At 38.8% G+C, this 22,246-nt stretch overlaps 1 protein-coding gene across 2 annotated transcripts in view; it reads left to right on the plus strand.

The window, feature by feature from the left end:
• Htr1f (5-hydroxytryptamine receptor 1F) overlaps positions 1-22,246 on the plus strand; it is a 182,262-nt gene that overhangs the window by 26,701 nt on the left and 133,315 nt on the right. Inside the window, exon 1 of one of the 2 annotated variants that reach the window (XM_004663300.2) lies at positions 6,681-6,775. The exons of the other annotated variant lie outside the window; for it this stretch is intronic. The gene's annotated coding sequence lies outside the window, so the exon portion shown is untranslated. Of the gene's footprint in view, positions 1-6,680; positions 6,776-22,246 lie in introns of those variants that run through there. 2 annotated transcript variants of the gene reach the window in all.

A 22,246-nucleotide genomic window follows, 5' to 3' on the forward strand; every position in this document is an offset into this window, starting at 1 on the left:
AGTATTTGACATGACTTATAAAGCAGATAAGATATTAGCAGAGTTATCAAAACATATACACAACATTTAACCTTAGTAATAGAGAACAATTGGGTGTCATTAAAGGCTGTACAAATATATTGTTTTGGTCTCATAATTTATTTATATATTCTAGATTTTAAAATAACCCTTTTGACATCTATAGTTGTTTTTCTTTATTATAGAATTAGAACTATGGGGAAAAGATGTCTTAAAGTCTTGTTTCTTTCCCCTCTTTGAAAGCTCTTGTTGTATTACTTAATAGGCCATTTATATATCTAAGGTATTTTTTTAATCTTTGGTTATACATTTCTTTCTGAGTGTTTAAGGCCATGCAGATAGCCAAAAATTAATTAAGGATTGATTTTGGAAGTCACTAATGGCTCTCCAAAGAGACTTTAGGGACCCAGGAATAGCCCTATAGCTTACTTGTGTTTTCTGTTAGAATGAGTCAGGCCTGTGCTGGCCAAGTAGTTTTCCCTTCTTTGGGGAGTAAGAAAGATTGAATGCTCCTCCATTGTGACTCTTCTGTTCCAGGCTGCACACAAATTTTATTTGGGTCTCCATGTCCTTCCTGCTCAGGAAGACAGGTGACTTACCAGGGCACCAGTGTAGAAGTGTCTTATCATCTCCAGTGGCCTCATGACCTGGGCGCGCACAGGCCAAAATATTGGCACTTTTTGCTTTGGCTTCTATGTAGGTAATTAACACACTTAGAAAGGAAGTAACACCAGCCTGGATGTATGTACATATAGAGCACATTTGATTACTGAAATAGATTTAGTTAAAGAATAGCACAAGATCTTTTAAAATAATTTTGACCAATCTTTTAAATTTTTGTTGTACTGTGGCAGCATAAGCCATGTATCTGAGGTATAGAAAGTAGGTACATCTTACACTTTAAATATCTAACAGTTATAAATACAGGCAGAACCTGTTACCAGTCTTGAAAACAATACCAATTAATTTACAAACAAACTAATTAATTTAACCTAGAAATTGTCAGAAAAGGACAAGTAAGACAATATTAAGTCTTAGGACCTGTATTTGAAAACATCTGTAATTAGTTCAGATACCTGTGTGGGTATCAGTTACCCAGAGAACATTGGAAACAGAACCAGAGCTTAAATTTATTTTTGTCAGATGAGGTCCATTGTTTGAGTATGAGGCTGTACCCTAAAGGAGGGAATATGTGTTAAGAGTTAATTTTGTTATAAGCACTGGACTTAAGATGCCAGAAATAAGACAGTTTACATACAATAGAGCAGAATCTGGTCTTTTTGAGTCAAAACAGCCAGCTAATTTCTAATAACCCTTGACTTAATTTGATAAAGCTTAAGCAAGTTATCCCAACATATTTCAGTCTGGAAATTAGCTTTTGTTCCTTAAGAGCTGTAAATAGTTTACAAATCTCTAACTTTAGGCATAGTGTTTAGGTTTAGCCTGAAAATTCTTTCCTACACATGCACATCTTTATCCACATACTTTAACATTTTGATCTAAGTACCACTCAAAAAGCATTTTTAATGAGCATTATATGTCCAATATTGAAAAATACCTTCCCAGTTCCTTCAATCAACTCATTTTACCCCATAATTAGCCATCTTTTTTTTTATAAAAGACTATTACAAGTAACTACACCAAATTGATTAATCTTATTACTCACTAACAAGCAAGTAGTCTAACGACAATTTTATGTCATTAACACCGATAACACACTTGGAAATGATTAGGAGCAACTAAGGCAAATTTTGTTGCTATCTTGAGGCAGGATGGCCTAGAAGTCAGGTCAGCTGCCTCTTCCTTTTAAGTAACAGGACATTACAATGTTTTGTTTTGTTTTTTAAATTTTAAAATACCTGACAAATTATGTCACCACTTCTGAGAGAATTCTGTTGTTTTCAGTAATCCTCTATGTAAATTGGAGTTGACCTAGAACATAAACTCAGTAATTATATTTATGATATCATGTAACACAGTGTGGCATTGTTTACGTAAAACTTCAGTTCACCACAGGCTTTAGTTAAATGTGACCTTTTTTTCTTTCTTGTCGCTTCTTAGTGCCAGCGCTTCGGAGGCTGGGCAGGGCTTGCATTCACCCTTAGATCAGCCCCACCCAGCTCAGGGCACTCACCTAGGGTCGGGTCTGGTCCTAAGACTTAATACTCACAGGGGTAATGGCAGAGACAACTGCTGGCCTGCTGGCCGGAGTCTTCCAGCTACCCAAAGAGGAAAGAAGGGAAGGGGCCTCTGGGACCATTGGGGGATGCTAGGAAAAGAGATATCCCCAGGACTTCCGGGGATCTGGTGGGAAAAAGGGGGGCATATTGGGTGCTTCTGGGAAAAGAGGGGGTCCAGAGACCACCCAGGGCCTCTGGAGGGGGAGGCAGAGAGATGGCACCTGCACAGGCTAAGGTGCCATTATTTGAGCACGAGTGAGCCCACCGCCTGACCCAAGCCACTTTGGAGCACTTGCAAAGCCAGCTTGCAGTTTCACTGCTTAAAGGAATGAGGGGAAATTTCCTTTCTGAACTTTTCATTTCCTAGCCAGATAAGCTATGTGGGTCCACGTGTCTGGGACACATGGATGCCCAGAAATCATCCAGGGGGTGACCTGGAGGACTTCCCAAAAAGAGCAGGCCTCCCTCTGGAAGAACTTAATTCCCTTAACTTTCAGAAGAGCCCATAGTATACGAATCTGTGATTCCCTTTGCTGGGAGACAATATTAAAGTAAAGGAGAAAAATAGCTTCCATCTGATGGAGGAAAGAGAAAAAGATAGAGGGGTTTTGCCAATACCCAATGGGCTGTTGGGGTCCAGGCAGAGAATGGGCTGGCCTTCAGTAAATACCTCGGCCAAGAGACATCAGTTGCCAGTTCATCATGTCTGCTCCGACATGAAGGCATAAACCAAAAATAAAGGATGACAAAGAAAAGCCTGCCAGCCCTCAAAATCATGGAGGCAAGGCCAGTGTCTCCCAGTCCCTCTGGGAGAGCACTCACCTACCCTGTCCTTCTCATAGGGTCCCTGTTCGGGTGCCAGCTGTGGATTCCTGGGTTCTTGCTCCAGAGCAGGCCACGGTACCCCTGAGGCACCCAGGCAACCAGGATGGGTGAGCGCATGAAAGTAAAAGACTTTCAGGAGATAAATGAACAGCTCTCTTGGTTTGTTGTCAGGGAAATGGGTTATTAAGCATCTGGGGTGAGGTCTTAAGAGGATTGGATGTATTCCAGCACATAGGCAATGGTGAGGGGGAGAGGGTAAGGTGATCCAAAGTCTCAGGGGCATGGGATGTGTGAAGGTGTTAGCTGATAAGGAGTTTCCTAGGCAACTGGCCAAAGGTCACAGGACCATAGGCAAAGCCTAAGTTCAGGTGCACTGGGCTTGGAGAGGGAGTGGCTTCCTGTAGCCCAGGAGTCTTTAGCCATGCCTGGCAGCTCAGGTCCCTCTCCTGAAGGCTCCAGCCTGTGCCTGGTAGTGCCGGTGAAAAGTGAGACCATATCTTTAAAGGAAAAAAAAAAAAAAAAAAAAAAAAAAAAATATATATATATATATATATATATATATATATATATATATATATATACACACATACATGTACATATACATATACATATATATGTACATTTTAAATATAAAAATAAAGTATGAAGTGGCCCAAGTTCATTTTTAACTGCATTTTCACTCTTTGTATAGATATGTACATTGCTTTAAAGTAATAGGAATATTTTATTTCAACTTTGCATGGTAAAAATAATAAGCAAGGGCTGGAGAGATGGCTTAGTGGTTAAGCACTTGCCTGTGAAGCCTAAGGACCCCGGTTCGAGGCTCGGTTCCCCAGGTCCCACGTTAGCCAGATGCACAAGGGGGCACATGCGTCTGGAGTTCGTTTGCAGAGGCTGGAAGCCCTGGCGCGCCCATTCTCTCTCTCCCTCTATCTGTATTTCTCTCTGTGTCTGTCGCTCTCAAATAAATAAATAAATAAAATTAAAAAAAAATAATAAGCAAACCTGAATTTTAAAATCTCATAGACGAAAATGAAAAAAAATGCCTATGGGTAAAAAAAAATTCAATAACTCTTTTCCAAGTACCATGAATCACATTAGCATCATTGATGCTCATCTTTTCTCAGGTTTTGAGAACTATGTAGCAGGATGTTCCTGTATCATCAGAGATATAGCTAATTCAATATGTAGAAGTGTCCCAGTAAGTTGTTTTTGGATAATTATTAAATAGAGCTTCACAAAATATTTTCACATTTAAAATTTAAACAAGTGTCAATAAATTTGGTAGTTTATTCTATCTGTATGTTTGATTAAAGTTAACTTAAAAAACTTATAATCATTACCATTATTAGTTTTTTTTATTAATTATGAACATACCAAGTATGGATATATCATGTGTGGGTACCATCCTTTCCTTCATCCCTGCCCCCATTATACTGGAGGCCCTCCTCACTGGGGTCACAGGTTCTCCCCTTGGGTTTGTGGGTTATGTGTAGTGGGAGAAACAGTCAGTTATTGGGGAGAAGCAATGCCTCTGGGCATGATGTCCCAATTTGGGGCTCTAATAATCTTTCTACCTCCTCCTCTGCTAAATTCTCTGAGCCGTGTTGTGTGTACTTGAAGTCTATTTTAGTGATGGGCTCTTGGGAGCCTCTGGATCTCTGATAGGTATTGAGTGTCCTCAGTGTCTGTCTCCTTCACTCTCACACTGATTGTCAGGCTCACCATGGAAAGCAGCACTCGTGCTTACCTCCCCAATTCCTCTGTGGTTTCAGCCGGGGCTTGGCTGAAGTGCGAGGGGTAGTTTATCTCCTTGGGTGTCACTACTTTCTAAAAAAGAAAAGTAGGGCTGGAGGGATGGCTCAGCTGTTAGAGGCACTTGCCCGTGAATCCTAAGGACCCAGGTTCAGTTCCCCAGGATCCACATGAAGCCAGACGCACAAGGTGGCACAAGTGTCTGGAGTTCATTTGCAGTGCCTAGAGGCCCTGGTGTACCCATTCTCTCTTGCCCTCTCTCAAACAAATAAATAAAATATTTTTTTAAAAAAAAAACAAAGCAGATTCTTTAACAGAGAGTGAAATTAGCACAGGTTAAATGGGATAAGCATTGTTAATTTAGGGAGAATTTGATAGTTTTTTGTCTTAAAAAAGAGGAAGGAATTTAAGGTAACTAAATTTATAGACTAATGCAGCAAATAATTAATAATCTTATTTGTGTTGTTATAAATATTTTGTTATTTATTTATTTATTTATTTGAGAGAGAGAGAGTATGGGCACACCAGGGGCCTCTAGCCTCTGCAAATGAACTCCAGGTGCATAGGCCACCATGTGCATCTGGCTTACATGGGTACTGGGGCATGAAACCTGTGTCCTTAGGCTTCACAGGAAAGCACCTTAATTGCTAAGCCATCTCTCCAGCCCTCATTTGTGTTTTGTGAAGTTTTTCATAACTGAGCATTAACACAAGCAAATTTTATTAAAATTTATCTTGAATCATAGTTAGATATGGCTAAATCAAAATTCAGTGTACAAAATTCACTGTGCATTCCTGTCTGTATGAAACCAGCTACTTACCTTGTAACTGAAGATGATATCCATAGACACTCTAACTGATTTAGATGAGTGCCTAAAGACAGACAATGACTACACCAACTCTTTGATAATATTTGGTATTTTATACTAACTGTGCTTTATTTAAGATTCCTGCTTTATAAAGAAGTTAAATGTTGAATTATGTTTGGTTTGTGTGCACATACATTGTCTAAATTCAATTCTATGATAAACTTTTTTTTAAGAAACATAGCATAGGTTTTCTGCATTACATCCTTGTATTGAAATTACTGTAAAGAAATCCAGGAACTCATACTACATTTATGAATGTTTACATTCCCTGAAGTACTTTCCTGAAGTAGTTCCAAGTGTTTTCATATCTTTGATACTTGTATCAACAGTACAAAATTGGAAAGGGAAATATTATATTGTTTCATTTCTATTGTTGTAGTTGATTTTTCATGAGAAATTGACCCTATTCTACATCACCAGTGATCCTTTGGCATTCTACCCTTTATCCTACAGAGCACTGAAGGTAGAATTACATTACTGCAGATTAAAATGTTAATGACAGAGTAAGTCCCATACTTTCTGGAAATAGAATCCTTAGCATCCTATGAACTCAAAATATTAGTGACTGCCTTTTCAACTGTTTAATTTTACTAAACTTGCTTCCCTGTGTTGATGTCATGAATAACAGACAGAAAAATGAATCCACTCTCTCAGTGTTATGATTAAAATTAATTCCAATATTAGAACTGATTACATGATCAGATGCCTTGTAGATATGGATATATAAATGCTTTTTATAAAAAGGAAATTGCCACATTTAGCATGCATTTAGTAATGTGGATACTATGATTATTTATTTTCACCAAAAAAAAAATAAAGAAAGAAAGAAAAAAAGAAACTGCTTTCCTTCTTTTGTCTTCTCAATTCGATGTTTTGTTTCATTCTTAAAGTGGTTATCAGCGAGGTTGGCAGAAAAGAGGCATCACTTCAATGGACCAGAATCAATATAGATTATGACTGGAGAATTATCAGGTGAATAGAAAAGAAGTCTTGTCTTTTTCTTCCCTTGCTTTTTAGAAGCTGAAGTGAGATTGAATTGGACTATAAGACTTTCACTAACTTCTCACAAGAATAGAAACATGAAGTGGTGAGAAAGAATGAAAATCAACAGTTCAGCCTGTCACATATGGTGAGTCTTGTCAGGTCGAAACCATGAAGAGAAATAAATTGATAATTAATGAGAAAATGAAAAACACAATGTATTGACACAAGAGGCCAAGAGTAACGGGGCACGGAAGGGATGAAAATCAGTGTGGATTCTCTGTGGGGGAGAAGCACACCACTGACTAATTGGTATTGTTAAAGTAACATTGTTTTAAAGGAAAAATTTAAAATAGTTTATTTGAACCAAATATAAGTGACCTTGGCAACAAGATTCAAGTTACTTCAAGTAACAATTTCTACCAATGAAGATGTTACATGAGTTTAGCAGTTACCTTCTCCTTGCTGGGACAAACCCCTGACCAGAAGCAGCTTATGGAAGGAAAGATTTTATTTCAGGCTGACAGTTTCGAGGGGAAGCTTCATCATGGCAGAGAAAAGCAACTGGCTCACAAGACCATACATGTACAGCAGACAGTGAGAACAGGCAGCCAGAGTTCACACAGGCTCTGAGCACACAGGAGGCTGGACCCAACCCCAAGGTCCATCTTTCCCTGTGACACACTTCCTCCAGCAGGGCTTCACCTGCAAAGATTCCCCCAAGTGGACTAAGCAGAAAGCACAATCCACAAATACCCGAGGCTATGGGGACATTTGCATTCAAATCACCATGATGAGCTTTTATAACCACAAAACAAAGTCATAAATCAACAGTTTTACCTACTATGTTGCTAAGAGCATCAAGTAGATGTGCTACTGCAGAATGGGCATGTCTCTAGATTTTAGGTGTAGTCTATAGCATTCTTAAATATGGGGTAATGGAACCTAGAGGTCTGTTAATCTTAGTAAAGTACTCTAAGTTACATAATAGTCTCCATTTACAATATTCCTTCACCTTACAATCATGATGTTCTTTGGATCCAAAGGCAAGCAGTATATGGTGTCTTTAATATAGATGCAAAGGTCTGGAGGATGTTGTCCAGTGGTAGAGTGTTTGCCTATCAAACAGAAAGGCCCTGAGTTCAATTCCCAGGACTGCTAGCTAAATAACCTAACAGACAATTTTTCACTGAAAAGTTAACAAAAACAAGGTAAGAGAAATAAAATATACTTTAACTGGTCTTGAGAAATTGCTCAGTAGTTAAGGTGCTTGCCTGCAAAACCTAGTTCAATTCCCCAATACCCATATAAAGTCAGATGCATAAAGTGGCATATCCATCTAGAGTTTATTTGCAGTGGGTAGAGACCCTGGAATGTCCATTCTCTCTCTCTCTCCCTGCCAGGCATGATGATGCATGCCTTTAATACCAGCAATCTGGAGACTGAGGTAGGAGGAGTGCTATGAGTTCAAAGCCAGCCTTAGACTACATAGTGAATTCCAGGTCAGCTTGGGTTAGAACAAGACCCTATGTCAAAAAAGAAGGAGGAGGGGGAGGAGAAATTTGTTTGTGTGTGTGTGTGTATTAACTGTAAAACTAAGTAAAAAGAAAGAAAGAAAGAAAGAAAGAAAGAAAGAAAGAAAGAAAGAAAGAAAGAAAGAAAGAAAGAACTGCCAATCAGTGCATGGGCTAATAAGATGGACAGAGTTCTCAAGAGAAGAAATGGGAAAAACCAACAGATTAAAAAAAAAAAAAACACAAATAACAAAAAATGCTGGTGAGGGTGTGGAGAATGGGAAACTGTTATTGTTGGTGGGCATGCTACTGATGCAACCAATATAGGAATCAGTATCACAAATCTGAACTAAATTTGAACTACCATATGGCACAGTCCCACCACTCCTGAGCATATGCTGAGGTGTATATGCCCAGCAGTGGTGTACTTTCAACAGGGGTGGTGGCTCCTACCTGTACTCCTGATACTTTGGGAGGGGAGGCAAGAGAATTGTCATGAGTTGAAACCAGCCTGGGCTATATATTAAATATCTTTTTAAAAAATATTACTGAACTGATATTCTTCTCCAGAGAACTTAAGTCTCCTAAAGTCAATAGTATTTAACTGCTCTCAGAGTGGTCACTACCAGCAGATAATGGTTGCTCATAGGAAGAGTCATGCTCTTTAGTGGTACAGCCACTGGCAATTTGTCAATACTCCAGTACATAACCTCTCCCCAACCACATGTTCATTAAACAACCATATTATAAAAAACTAAATTGTAGGCTGGAGAGATGGCTTAGCAGTTAAGGTACTTGCCTGCAAAATCCAAAGGGCCCAAGTTTGACTCCCCAAGACCCATGTAAGCCAGATGCATGAGGGGGCGCATGAGTCTGGAGGTTGTTTGCAGTGCCTGGAGACCCTGGTGTGCCTATTCTCTCTCTCTCTCTCTCTCTCTCTCTCTCCGTTTCTGTATATATCTCTTTCTCAAATAATTAAAAATGAAAATAGTTTTAAAAAACTATGTTGTAAAAAATATTAAATGATTTAGCAAGGGGATTAGTTAGGTAAAAGGAGTTTAGTGATAGGAGATAAGAGAAGGTATGGGGGTGAATGAGTGAATACAATTAAAATACATACATATAAAATTATCTAAAATAAAATTTTAGAAAAAGGTAAATGCAAAGAATACTCCTGGAACCTATTGGAAGAAAATAAGATAGGAACTTGTAAATGTTGCTAAGGGAATGGTTGGATAAGTTACTTAAATTAACAAAAATGTGTATCAGTGAAATGTGTACATAATAAAAAAAGGTAAAATAACATGAGAAAGTAAGCTTGCAAAATTTTAAACTAAAAAATCTTGTCAACAATAACAAAATTTACAATGTACATTTTTTCTTTTTATTTCAACAATGAAAGCCTTGCTGGAATGAAATCACACATTTTACGCTTTTCTTTTCATGTTTGTGAGGCAATTTGAGATAGGGTATTATTTTCAGCACAACTATCACATATGCTGCATACTGACAGGCCCAAGGGATGATTCACAACATACCTACAAAGGTCACAGCCTTTGCCACCTGTACACACTGTGGTTAACTTAAGTGTATATAAGCCCAACTACATAATTAATGCTGGTTTTAGGAAGACCAATGGATTGGGAGCCTGTAGGCCTTGCTCAGGTCTCAGAAAAGGTCTGTTGTGTCCTGAACAATGCTTGATACATAATGCTACTCAAATTGAATGGATTTCCCAGAATCTATTGTATTTTTTAGCAAAATGGTGAGAATAACATTTACCTTTCAAATCTTATAAAGTTGTCTGGCATTATTGAAAATTATTTTGGAAAATTTTAAGGTACACATTCATATATATGTGTGTGTGTGTATATGTATGTAGGTACACACACATATGTATATGTATGTGTGTGTGTACATTATGTTTTCTAGAGATGGTCTCAATATGTACTTCAGGCTGGCCTGGAACTCACTGCATAGCCCAGGCAGTCCCCAAATTCATGATCCACTTGCCTCACCCTCCTTAGTTCTGGGATTACAGACATGTGAAACCAACTTTATACATATTACTATTTTTAAAAAAGAAATTTCATGCTATAATTTCAATGTATTTTAATATACAGTATGACATACTATATCGTATAAAATACCATTTCAAAGTTAGAAGTATCTGCTTAACAAATTATATTTTAATTAGTGGGTAATCAGATTGAGCTATTGCAAATGTTTTAATATCTTCTACCCTATATATATATATATATTTCTCTATGCTAAATGTAGAAAAGCCCAGTGGTCTCCTTACTTCTTGGAATTGGTTTTACAAATCTTTTCATAATGCCTTGATTCTCAGATATGACACAAAATAAAAAGTCCCTGATTCGAAGCTTTCTGTACTTGTGCACAGCCTGTTATATAGATCTTCCTTTACAAGACCTCTCAGTGTTACATGTTTTAATTAATCTTCATTCCTCTTCCCTTCTTGATCTACACTTAAGTTTTAGTACTACCCCAGTCCTTAACCCACCCACATATCTACACTTAGAAGTCAAACAGCTATACTTATTTTGTATATCTAGTCAGTACCTCAAAATAATTCTAAACATGTTACTCTTGAATTTTTTCCTAATTCTGTAATAGTACCATTGAGCTCCTGGTCACTTAAACCTAAAATATGAACGTAATTTTTTATTTAAAATAGTTTATTGTCAGGCCTGGTGGTACATGCCTTTAATCCCAGCACTCAGGAGGAAGAGATAGGAGGATCATTTTTGTTCAAGACCAGCCTTAGACTGCATAGAGAATTCTAGGTCAGCCTAGGCTACAGCAAGACCTTACCTTGAAAAAACAATAAGACAAAATAAAATATGTTATTAATTTATTATGTGGGAGAGAGAGAGAGACAGAAATAAATAATCAGAGAGAGAAAAAAAGAGAGAGAGAGAGGGTATGAACACACCAGGACATCTAGCCACTATAAATGAACATTAGACATATGTACCACTTTGTGCATATGGCTTTATGTGGGTATTAGGGAATTTAACTCCAGCCAGCAAGCTTTGCAAACAAGTACCTTTAACCACTGCACAATATCTTAGGTAGGACTGAGAATAATTTGTTGTTTGTTTGGTTTTCTGAGATAAGGTCTTGCTCCAGCCCAGACTGATCTGGAATCGCTCTGTAGACTCAGGATGGCCTTGAACTCCCAGCACGCCTACCTCCACCCCCCAAGTGCTGGGATTAAAGGTGTGCATCACCATGCCTCAGCTCCAAGTATCATTTTTGACACTAGGTTTTCTCCATTTTCTTTAACCCAACAGTAATTATAATGGGTGCTACTCCAATATATACCCCTTGTTATGCCTGTAAGATGCTATGTAATGATGGGATCACTGGCCCCTACTTAATTCCTTATTAGTAAAATATATTTTCATTTTTGAACCCTCATAGAACAGAGAACCCTCTGTGTTTTGTTTTGTTTTGTTTTTTCCCTTTCCCTGTTAGGTATTTTTTTTTCTTTTCTTTCAGTTTTATCTTTGGATCTACACCTAGGCTAGTGCCTTCAGATTGCAGACACTCAGTTACACTGGGGAATGGATGAATATACAGCCATAGTTATCAGTGCTTAAGCAGAAACATCCCTGGAATCCTTTCAGAACCAGATGGTCAACTGTACGTATCCATCAGTGTACAAGATTAGGATGTGCACAGGTGTGCTCTCACCAATGCATTCTTTGTAAAATACATTCCTGGCTTTGCTTTTCGCTTCCAAGTGTTCATCATCTTGATTTTAAAAAGTCATTCTGGCCAGGCGTGGTGGCGCACACCTTTAATCCCAGCACTCTGGAGGCAGGAGAAAGAGGATCACCGTGAGTTCGAGGCCACCCTGAGACTACAGAGTGAATTCCAGGTCAGCCTGGGCTAGGGTGAGACCTACCTTGAAAAAACAAACAAACAAACAAACAAACAAAAAGTCATTCTGCCTACTTTCAACTCAAGGTCACTTTTTGAAAATTGAGGCTTTGAAAAACAAAGCAAGGGAATGTCTTCATTTCAATTTTGAACTGTCCATCTCTCTGACCATTCTTCTATACATTCCGAAACTTTGTACTTGGTGTGGTTTGAGTCAGGGTTCCCCCATAAACTAACATGTTGTTAATGCTTTGCTGGAGTAGGTGTGTTGTTAGGGAGGGGGAGGCTTAGGGAGGCTAGAGCTAGTCTCCTTGTGCCAGTGTTTGCCTCACTCTTCTGCTGCTGTTGTTCTTGGCCAGAAGGTAATATTCAGCTCATTCCACATTTTCCTCTGCCATCATGGAGCATCCCCTTGAATCTGTAAACCAAAAGCAACAACTTTTTTTCCACCACCTATTTTTGGTTCAGTAACTTCTGCAACAACATGAAGATGGCTACAACATTAAAATTGGTACTGAGAACTGGGGTCATTACTGCTAGAAAAAAAAAAACTGACTGTGGCTTTTGGCCTTTTGGGACTGATTTATTGGAGGAAGGTTGGTGGATTTGAAACCTTGGGATAAGCGATGGCTTGCAGAGCTCTAAGCAAAGCTTGATGGACCATACTGGTCAGAGTTAAAATACCTGAATTCAACAAGAACTATTGACTATGAAAACTGACTTTTGAGGGGAAGAAAGAACTTTGTCTGGACTAGTCTAGAAGCAGTTTATGTAAGAGGCTTGCTGCAATTGGCTTGCTTGTGTCCTGATAATTTGTACAGGGTTGCATTGTGTAGAAATGAGCTATTGGGACTAGATGGATATGGCACTGAAAAAAATGAAGCTTCAGGCTACAGATAGTTCCAACACAGCTACAATTGTTTGAGAGATTACCACCATTGAGATTGAGCCAGCTGTTTTGCACTGTAACAGCAGCAAGAATGTAAGCTCTTTAGAAAGTAAGGGGCCTAAATGCTAAAAGAATGCTCTGCTCTTCAAAGTTGGCTTTATTTCCGCCCCCCTCCCCTCCCAGATTAACAAGTTGGTAGCCAACTTGGTATTATGGAGTATAACAACTGCAGGAAAGAGTGGGTCATTGGATTTAAAACACAGCTGTGTTTCTTGGAAATAGCCATGGGCAAAGTGAGGCAGAGTTATTACAAGTCCCTGTGTGTAGGCTCAATGGAGCCATGGGGATATACTGTGGGTAGCAGTGCAGACCCCCAGGACTTTATGAAATATCAGGACTATAAGATATCCGCCAAAGAGACCTGTTAGCTTGAGATGATTTTTCCCTTGGCTGTGAGCAGCCCAACTAGAGAGGTGGAATTGGAACCCCCACACTTTGTCACTGGTTAGAAATGTTGGACTTGGAGTATGGAACTTGATTATTTGCCCTGTTTGTTTTACATCTTGTATTCATTCAGTCTTTCCTTGTTATACTCAGTGCTATCTTTTGCAGCGTGAAATGTTTATTTTGTGCCATTATAGGGGGTTTTGTTCCATTTTGCTTTGTTTTGCAACTCAGTTAAGAGGTCATGGGGATGCTTGAACAGTGTTGGGATTGATAAAAACCATGGGGGCTCTTAAAGCTGAATTGTACACCATAGATGATTATCAGTTTACAGAGGTCAGGGATAGTACTGTGGTGGTTTGATTCAGATGTCCCCCATCAACTGAGTTCTGAAAGCTAGGACACAAGCTGGTAGCAATTTAGGCATTGGATCCTTGCTGGAGGAGGTGTGTTGTTGGGGACAATCTTATAGGTATTATAGCCACTCTGCTCTTACCAATGTTTGACTCACTCTGCTATTGCTATCTACCTGATGCAGTATAACTAGATAGCATACATTCACTGTACCATTCTTTCCTAGCATAAGAAGGTGACAGCAGCCTCTACTCATACCATGTTTTCCCTTATCATTATCAAGAATTTAAAACCAAAGCAAACCCTTTCCTCCTACCTACTGCTTTGGGTCAGTATTTCTGACAGCAGTGTGAAGGTAGCTGAAACACTTGAGAATATGTTTTCTGTATTTCTCCCCACAATGGGAAAATGATGTTAAGTTTGATGATAATGATAATAAGTACTATTGTGCCAACTTGTTTCAAGTTGTGGAATAACCAAAGTGTATGAAAAATTGTCATAGTAATAGATCTGTTATCCTATTTTCCCAACAACTCTTTGATGATAACTATAGTAAATAGACTCTGCTGTGATTTACATATCTCTCACCATAAATGTAGAATCACTTTGAGAACTTAAAGTTATATTTGACTTAGTTAAGTGACATTAAGCAATAATTCTTAGAGGTCTTCTGATCTCACAATTAATGAATGTTATAGACCACCATATAACTATTTGCTGGTCCTGCATGGTTAACTACTAGAAATATGTGCTATAGCAAAAACCATGATCTCTCCTTATTGTAACTAATAATGACTAGATACATCAATGTTTTCAGGTAAGATTTAATATCCTAAGTCGTGAAAGATGTTCCTCCTCTCATATTTTATTTTTATTTATTTATTTGCAAGCAGAGAGAGAGAGAGACAAAGAGAAGAACAGAAAGAGAACTGGGTGTGTCAGGGCATCTAGACACTGCAAACAAACTCCAGATGCATGTGCAACTTTGTGCTTATGGCTTTACATGGGTACTAGAGAACTGAACCCAGGTCATTAGGCTTTACAAACAAGTGCAGTAACTGCTGAGCCATCTCTCCAGTCCTTCCTCTCATATTTTAAATGCTAGTTGCCAGTTCCTCCTTGTATCCAGTCTCTCATGCCAGAAAAGTCATCCCTTAGTGCATGCCTCTCTTTCTGACATATATCAAATGAGTCACCATGGCCTCTTGGGTTTGCATACAAAATATCTCTCGCATCTAGTCTTCCTGCTCTAGCAGTATGGCCTCTTTCACAGATTGAATAATTATGGCCTCAGAACATTGCATCTCATTACATTGCTCCTTTCCCATAAAACCAGAGTGATCAGCTCGAAACTATGTTCCAACGCCTTTGGCAGGTGGTGGGAATGGAAATTGTCACCTCATTATTGTATATCCACCAGACATCTGTCACTTTCAGAAGGAGATTCAGCCAAAAAAATTCTTTGTGATGCCGGGCAAGCGAATTTCAAGTTCCTTCTTAGCTTCTTCTGTGGTATAGTTCTGAAATAAGCACTTCTCATCTCTGGAAAGATGATACTTCAAACTGCAACTGAGCTGCTGAGGACTATATAAGGTCATGTGCACTGAAGATACTTGGTGTCATGTTGGTTGCTCAGCAGACAACAGTGTCTCTCTTGTGTTCTACCATTCCTATGTACCATCAGAAGAAGCTCAGAAACCCTGCATGCTCTTTGTTTAAAAAATTTTTTTTGGTGTTTTTTTTTTCGAGGTTAGTTCTCACTATATGGTCTCAGGATGGCCTCAAACTCACAGTGATCATCCTACCTCAGCCTCCCAAGTGCTTGGATTAAAGGCCTACACCACCATGCCCACCTTTCCCTCTTATCTTTCTGGTACTACTATAATGTGAGTTCAGGAATTGCCTCATTTCTAAAACAGTACAAGGCAGCCTGGATGAAATACCTATATTCTGTCTCAGGGAGCCTATTTCTTTTTGTGTGGTCTTCCAAATCATCATTCTGCAGCAGTACAATAAACTGTTTATTTTCATGCTATTTTCTCTTTTTTTTTTTTGTTGTTGTTGTTGTTTTTTGTTTTTTGAGGTAGGGTCTCACTCTGGTCCAGGCTGACCTGGAATTAACTCTGTCATCTCAGGGTGGCCTTGAACTCATGGCAATCCTCCTACCTCTGCCTCCCAAGTGCTGGGATTAAAGGTGTGCGCCACCACGCCCGGCTTCTTCATGCTATTTTCATTCAACAACCTATCCCAATTACTAATCAAAAATAAATACTTCTCGCCTTTCCCTGCTCTACCCTTCCATATCTTTTACAAAATCAGCTCTATATTCATGTGTGTGTGTGTGCCCTTGCTTAGTTCCCTTGTGAAGTTTATGGTGCACTGCATGGCTAGTCTCTTAAATTACAGTGCCATTTCCCCTCTGTATAGCTAGTAAACTCCCAGTATTTCTAGATGAAGTCTTTGGTAAATATTGTGCAAGCCTTGCTTTCATCGTTGGAAGTCAGTGTTTCCTGGATTAATATTCCCAAGGTACTTGGATATATCTTATACACATGTATCTTGCTCTGTTTGTCTTAGTTTCTAACACATAAATTCATTGGATGTACCTACAATGTGATGTAGGGTCCATATATAAATAATGGATAATGGAAAGTGTTATCATTACTCTGTCAGTACCTATTTAATAATTTTTATTTTCCTAGAGAGTCACATCCTTACTTGAATCTTCTTTGCTAAACTATGTTACTACTCTGTATGCTATATAATCAACAGATAGGATTTTTATGCAAGCACTGCTTTCATAAAATTCTAAACATCAAGTCCTAAACAACTGGATAAATGCTTCAATATGTATGTTTCTGTCATTTTTATGAAAATAGTATTCTGTAATTAAGATTTCAAAGTTAAGAACTTACAAAGCCCTTGTAGAAATAAAGACCTTAAATAAATTAGTCATATTTTGCTAGTTAATTGAGTAAATAAACTGAAAAGAAATGCAGCACAATTTTAACAACTTTCAAAATGAACACTTATAGTTTATTCTCAAAATTCATTCCTATCTCAAATTGATGACAAAAAAAGGTACTTTTTAAAAAGAGCAGATAGAGAAAGAGAGAGGGAGAGAGGTGGGGAGGGGAAGGAGAGAATGAGCACTCCAGGACCTCTAGTCACTGCAAATGAACTCTAGACACATATACTACCTTGTGCATCTGGCTTATGTGGGTACTAGGGAATTGAACCTGGGACCTTAGGCTTCACGGGCAAGTCACTTAACCACTAAGCCATCTCTCCAGGGCCCCCAAATGTATCTTATTATGATGTTCCTTAAAGAGCTCCTTTCTTGGGCTGGAGAGATGGCTTAGCGGTTAAGTGCTTGCCTGTGAAGCCTAAGGACCCCGGTTCGAGGCTCGGTTCCCCAGGTCCCACGTTAGCCAGATGCACAAGGGGGCGCACGTGTCTGGAGTTCGTTTGCAGAGGCTGGAAGCCCTGGCACACCCATTCTCTCTCTCTCTCCCTCTATCTGTCTTTCTCTCTGTGTCTGTCGCTCTCAAATAAATAAATAAAAATTTAAAAAAAAAAAAAAGAACTCCTTTCTTGGAAAAGGATGAGGAATGTCAGAGTATTTGGCATCTAGGCTGATTCCATTTCTTAGCTATTATAAATAGAGCAGAAATAAACATTGATAAGCAAGTATCCATGACAAAGTGTACAGTCCTTAGGGTGTATGAACAGGGGTGGTATTGCTGGGTCATGTGCTATATCAATTTTTAGCATTTTGAGAAACTACTACACTGATGTACACAATGGCTGTCCCACTTTACACTCCCATCATCAGTAAATTAAGATTTTTTTCTTTCCCCATAGCCTCACCAGCATTTGTTGTCTTTGAATAACTTGAAGATAGCCATTCTGTCTTAAGTGAGATAGAATCTCAAGGTAGTTTCAGTTTGTTTCCCTGGTAGCTAAATATACTGAACACACTTTTTAAAAATATTTGTTGGCCATTTGCATTTTTCTTTTGAAAACTCTGTTCAGTTCATATTAATTGGGTTGCTGGATTTGTATTATTGAGATTTTGAGTTCATGGCCTATCCTAGATTTTAATAATACCTATAAAAGACCTGGACAATATTGGGCCCATCAATGTGTCATCATGGATGACAGAGGAGGGAAAAAATGACATCAAAGTCAAAGAGGGATTACTTGAAAAGATGAAGGGGTTCCGTGAAAGGTTAATAGGAAAGAAGGGACAGAAGTAATGGAGGGAATTATGAGCAAAATACATATTTACATGTATGAAAACTGTCAACAAAAAGAATATTTGTCAGGCTGGAGATATGGCTTAGCAGTTAAGGCACTTGCTTGTGAAGCGAAGGATCCAGGTTCAATTACCCAGATCCCACCTAAGCCAGGTTCACATGGTGGCAAATGGATCTGGAGGTCATTTTCAGTGGCTAGAGACCCAAGCATGCCCATTCTTTTTCTTTCTTTTTGAAAATATTTTTACTATTATTTATTTATTTGACAGATAAAGAGGTAGAGAGAGAGAGAATGGGTGTGTCAAGACCTCCAGCCACAGCAAACAAACTCCAGACGCATGTTCCCCCTTGTACTTCTGGCTAACCTGGATCCTAAGGAATCAAACCTGGGTCCTTTGGCTTTGCAGGCAAATGCCTTAACTGCTAAGCCATCCCTCCAGACCTCTTCCCTGTCCCTCTCTCTCTCTGTGTCTCTCTCTCTCTCTTTCTTCCTCTCATTCATAATTTGGCATCTTGCTCTGGTATTATACTTAACTTCAGTATAACCAGATAGCACACATTCACTGTATTATAATTGCCTAGCATAAGTAGTAATATAATATACTTCTCTGCACAGTCTCTTCATCACAGAGATAAAGTCTACAGAAAATGCAGTATTTAGAATCTAGCTAGTTAGCTCATTTTGTGGGTTGTCTAGACCAGGCTTGAAAATCCATGGTTCTGTCTGAAGAGGAGAGAATAATTGAACTGTTTCCTTCTACATCTATAATGCACTTGTATTTACATCAGTATAATATCATCATAACAGCGATTTCATCTCTCAGTAAGTCTGATAGTTTATAGTATGTCTTTTCATGTTTCATTTTCTATAAGAATTTTCCAAAACTGACTTGTAAAATAACTGAACAAGTGGGAAACATACATCCTGAAAGAACATGAGCCTGGAATGTCATTTAAGTTCAATTAACTAAACATTAAAAGTGTATTACTTCTATGCCAGAGGGAAAAAAATAAGACTATTTTAACATTCTTTACTTTAAAAGGAATATTCTTACAAATTCAGTTAAAAGATAAATACAACTCTTAACTATTTCTAATAACAAAGAATGGAAAATTTGGAATCTATAGATAATTCAGAACTTTAATAGCACATTAAACTTCTGTTTCCAATGAACTTCTTAATTCTACTTAGAGCTGATAGTTAACGTCTATAGATTCTATCACTCATATATGTCATATCTTAATGATCACCAACGAGATAGGAAGAAAAGGGTAGCTGGAAGAGTATAATTAAAAACTAAAGATGTAACACCAGGTATGGTGGCACACACATTTAAGCCCAGCACTTGGGAGGCAGAGATAGGAGAATTGCTGTCAGTTTAAGGCCAACCTGAGACTATATAATGAATTCCAGGTTAGTCTAGGCTAGAGCAAGACCTACCTTGGAAAACAAAAGCTAAAGCCTTAAGTAAAATATAAATTTCATGTCCTAATATTTGAAAATTTCCAATGAAATAAATTCTATTTTGGTGATACCATGGGAATAGACTTTCTAAATTGGAGCTAAACACAAACAATTTGAGTGAATATTCCCAAATTAATTCATAATCAAAAGGTAAAAATGTCTTTCTGGAAGAATCAAGCTGCATAATACTTACAAAGTTTTAGGTGATCATTCACAATAATAGGATGATCATGACACCTTCACACATATGTTCTGCAGTACAGCTTCACATGGCTGAGATGAACTTCCAGACAAGGCACAGTTATGGAGGAAGGGACTTACTGAAACTTACAGATCCAAGGAAAGTTTCATAATGGCAGAAGAAGATGGCCCACTTTCACTGGTCCAAGGAGAAGAGAGAGAGAGACAAGCCCAAACCCAAAAACCCAAAAGCCATACCACACACAAGGAAACAGGGATTCCAAGCGGAACTCAGCACTTTGCATATGTTTAGATTGGAACTTCAAATCCCCCACCACACCTTAAAGCTGGATCCTAAGATTCACCCAGTGACACTTCCTCCACCCTGGTAGCTGGAAATCCAAGAAGTTGTTTTGTATTTTTGTTGTTGTTGCTGTTTGTTTTTGTTAAGAGAATGGGTACACTAGGGCCTCCTGCCACTGCAAATGAACTCAAAATTCATGTGCCACCTTGTACATCTGGCTTACATGGGTCCTGAGGTTTGAACCAGGTTCCTTTGGCTTTGTAGGCAAGTTCCTTAACTGCTAAGCCATCTCTCCAAACCCCAAGAAGTTTTAATAAACTACTGAATCTATTGTGGGAGAGGGGCATGTATTCAAACTACTACATCCCTCCCCTGGCCACCAATAGATTCAGAATTATCTCACATTATAAATTATATTTGGTCCAATTTCAAAAGGCCTCACAGTCTTTGCCAACTTAAGATAGTTTCAAAGTCCCAAGTCTCATCCAGCATTTAAGATTGTCTCTTTTAAGCCAGGCATGATGGTGCACACCTTTAATCCCAGCACTCGGGAGGCAGAGGTAGGAAGATTGCCATGAGTTCAAGGCCACCCTGAGATGACAGAGTTAATTCCAGGTCAACCTGGACCAGAGTGAGACCCTACCTCAAAAAACCAAAAAAAAAAAAAGGATTGTCTCTTTTAGCTGTGAGTCCTGTAAAATCAAACAAGCTATATGCTTTCTACATGTAAAGGCACAGAATAAACATTTTAAACTGGCATAAGGCATACGAGGGAGACACTGGAACAATGGAAAATCAATAACCATCATGTAAACATCAAAATTCTGCAGTTCAAGTCCGTTGTCATAACCCATGACTGACAGCCTCCTCCTCCAGCTGAGATGAGTATCCAGGAAAAACTTCCATTCCTACCCCACAGCCTCCATGGTAGCCTTTGCACAGTATTGGTATATTCAAAACATCTTACAAACCATGGTCCATCTTCCAAATGTTCTTCCAGCCTATTCATAAAGGCATCATACCCTGTCTGTATGCCACATCTCAGCTCCTATAACCATGTGCATTTCATGACCACTCCATGCATTTTCATGCTTTGAAAACCAATAGCAGGTGAGCAGGACACAGTCATTTTCTTTTTTTTTCACTCTAGCTCAGGCTAACCTGGAATTCACTATGCAGTCTCAGAGTGGCCTCGAATTCATCACAATCATCCTACATCTGCCTCCCAAGTGCTGGGATTAAAGGCATGTACCACCATACCCAGCCAGAGTCATATTCTTAAATCAAGGATGAAATAAATCATGACCTTGATAAGCAGGTTCCTTCTCTAGTCAACTCTTTCCAAAAGAGTTTGAATTTCTATCATAGTCTTTCCTCAGGCATTCTCTTCATTGTTTTAATGTAAAGCAGTTGGGCCATCTTCCTTAAGATTGCTAATATGTTTGACAGTAGCATCTTCAGTAACCTAAAACAAGTCTCTGTGCCTATAATTTTAATTTGTTTGAGGTTTTCCAACTTAAAATCTCAAATCTCTCAGTCCACTATCTTTAGCTAAGCATACCAGTCCATTACAAATTTAACCTTGATCAAACTCTCTGGGCCTGGCCAACAGAATACAGACAGCCTTTATGACAGTAGCCCAGTTCCAACAAAATCCTCTGTAGTCTTTCCTTCTTAGAAAGTTCATAAGCTAAGCTTCCAAGTTGAATTCTCTCCATGCTTACCATTTTCAAACACTCACAAGTATAGTCCATAATATTTGGCTTACTGCTCCAGAAGGCGTCATCTTCAGTTGCAAGCACCAAGTCCATGCCCATTCCTCTAAAACAAATGTTCCAAAAGGCCAAAATCTGCATAGTCAGATATATCTCAGCCCACATTTTGGTACCAAATTCTGCAGTAGGCAGCTTCATATTGCTGAGATGAACTTCCAGGTGAGGTACAGTTAGGGAGGAAGGGCTTATTGAAGTTTACATATTCAGGGGAAGTTCCATAATGGCAGAAGAAGCTGGCCCACTTTCACAGGCTCAAGCAAAGATAGAGAAGCCCCAAGCTCAAAAATCCAAAAGCCATACCACATACAAATACATTCAGGCCGAACATAGCACTTGGCACATCGTTAAACTGGAATTTCAAACCTTCTACCACACCTTTGGGCTGGACCCTAAGATCTGCCAATGACACCTCCCTCAGCCACATGGCTAGAAATCCAAGAAGTTTTACTAACCTCCTGAATCTATTGACGGGGGGCATATATTCAGACTATCAGCTGTGTCATTATACTTTGATCTCATTGGTCCC

Source organism: Jaculus jaculus, chromosome 4 (genome assembly GCF_020740685.1).
Source record: "Jaculus jaculus isolate mJacJac1 chromosome 4, mJacJac1.mat.Y.cur, whole genome shotgun sequence".
NCBI classification, from domain to species: domain Eukaryota; kingdom Metazoa; phylum Chordata; class Mammalia; order Rodentia; family Dipodidae; genus Jaculus; species Jaculus jaculus.